The sequence below is a fragment of the Corylus avellana genome, chromosome ca1 (genome assembly GCF_901000735.1).
Source record: "Corylus avellana chromosome ca1, CavTom2PMs-1.0".
Classification (NCBI taxonomy): domain Eukaryota; kingdom Viridiplantae; phylum Streptophyta; class Magnoliopsida; order Fagales; family Betulaceae; genus Corylus; species Corylus avellana.
Window position 1 is genome coordinate 21,326,172 of NC_081541.1, and position 2,665 is coordinate 21,328,836.

Sequence of the window (2,665 nt, forward strand, 5' to 3'; positions counted from 1 at the left end):
TTTCACTCTTAAATTGGCTTTGTTTTCGATATTAGTCTCACACTCTCTTGCCTTTTTCCACTCGTACCTTCCCCTTTTCAGTTCTTTATTGAACTAATAAACTTGATCAAGAAATTCAACTTGTAGTATTTAAACCAATACCGACGGTAGGAAAAATTTATAGAAACAATGAATAAAAGGAAGAGGACAAAAGAAAGAAGAAAGAAAACAAACGAACAGGAAAATATTATAGAAACAATGAATCAAAGGAAGAGAACATAAGAAAGAAGAAACAAAACAAACGAACAATTGTTTTGTTTTGTTTGTGTTTTTTTTTTTTTCGTTTTTTTTTGAACTTGGTGCACGATTTTAACTTAGTGCACGATGTAAAACACCAAGAAGGAATAATGAATACAAACAGAACAAGATAGGATGATAACAATAAACTAAAGATAAAAACAAAAGGATAGTAAACCTGATTTTAGAGACTGTGCTCTGATACCAAATGATGCGAACCTCAATCGACGCGCTTTTGAGACCCAACAACAATATTGGAATACTTACCCAAGAAAGCTAAAATTCAGATTTTTTTTGGATAGAAAACCTTGACCAAACGTTTTTAAATGAAACGTGAACCAAAGGTATGAAGTAACAACCATCAACCCAACGTTTATAAATGAAACGCGAACCGAAGGTATAAAGTTTGAACGCCACAAGGAAGAATCCTTGATAAGTTCACAAGTTCTTTGAAGAACCAAAAGAAGAAGCAAACCTCACTTTTTATAATTTTCATTCATGATCTCCATTACAATGAGTGCATGGTATTTATAAAGCATGGCTGGAAATATGACTACCTACTTGCTATGGAAAGGAAATTAAATTAGTTCCAACATTGGAAAGTAAATAAAGTAAAAAAGGACTAACTAATAAAAACCTAAAATTAAGGTTGATTTGGTATGAAATTTGCAGCTCCTCCATGCCAAAAATAGACTGAGATTGGCAATTAAATCACGCCTAAGGAAGGTCTTGAAATAGGTAAGTCAATCAACCAACTAATTGGCATGTAATTTGGCAAGTCAATCATCCAATTAATTGGTATGTAATTGGATAGTCAATTAGCCATAATTAACCATTAATCCATGCCATTGCTAAGGAAATTTTGTTCAATCTGCTCCATGAATAGCTTGGATCAAATTTATTACGCCTTCATCTCCTTTGGGCCAAGCTTGGAATGCCTCATTTTAGAATCAGCCCAAATCTCTTGAATCAGCCCATTAAGTGCTTCTTTGATCTTCTTGGATCTTGCTCTAGTAATAGGCCCAACTGTAACATGCAACGGATCCTTTAATGGTGCTTGTTGAATCTCATCAACCACCCCCAGTGGGTACTGGGGGTGGTTTCGGCCACCCCCTTGGAGCCCAAGGGGGTGGCTGAGCCACCCCCGGGCACCAGGGGGTGGCCAGGCCACTCCCATGGCCAAAGGGCCACCCTCAATTGGCCACGAGCCACCCCCAATTTTTTTTCCTTTTCTTTTATTTATTTTTATTTTTTTTTAAAAAAACATTATTTTAATTTAAAAAAAATTAAAAAATTAAAGTAGGTGTCACGTGTCAACATCTGATTGGTCCACGTGTCAGTCCTAATGGTCAACTAACGGTCAACTAACGGATGGACTAACTTGGTCATTTATCAAAACCACAGGGACCTCCTGTGATAAAAATGAAATCGCAGGGAGGAAAAAATAAAGTTGGGAAACTCTATGGGGGTTTGGAGTATTTAACCCTTATTTTTAACTCTACATGGAATCAAATCACAAAATGTTAAAGGGATACTCCAGACACATAGACCGTAGCACCCAAGACTTGCTAGAGTAATTTTTATGTTGTTGTTTGCTACTTTATATTTTATTTATTGTTTGGTATCTATTTCTTTAATTATCTCTTTTAATTTCGTGGGTTTCAATAAAGGAGTATGTTAGAGGGATGAAAAAGGGCTTAAAAAGTTAATAAAATTGAACTCTAAATCCTAACAAAATTTGGCCAGCTGTCACTTTTCCCAAAAAAGAAAGTTTACTTTGTTAAAACAAGTCCTAATTAGATGTCAACCCATCTCTATTTTGTAGGAGCTGATTTCCTAAGTTATTTCAAAGAGAAATTTATCATTCCATTTGTAGATTTATATGTGGGTCCTACATATTCAATGGTAAATTTTTTTTTAAAAAAATATATGTATAGAGATGGTTAGGAGAATAAAACCTAGACTTTCTCTATTTCAAAATGGAAAAGAAGTTGAGCTTTAAAAGGAAACTAAACTAAATTTGTTGTTGACAGTTTTATTGTTCCAAAAGAACAAGGATAAGAACATTGTTTTTAAAACGAAGGTTAGTTTTATAGGAGTAATTCTAAAAGGCCTACTTGTGTCATACTAAGAATGATGTGACTATTAAAATCACCATTTGATTAAAATTCAATAATGATCAATCACAAACCCAATGGTGACATTAATAGCCACATCATTCTTAGTTGGACACAAGTAGGTCTCCTAGAATTACTCGTTTTATAGTTGCCCTAAAACCCTAGTTGCACTAAAACTCTAAAGTCTGTGAGTGTATCTAAAATGTTGCCAGCCTATATATTTAAACTTTAAAACCCTAAAATTCACCATTTTGAACCATCAATTATAGTCC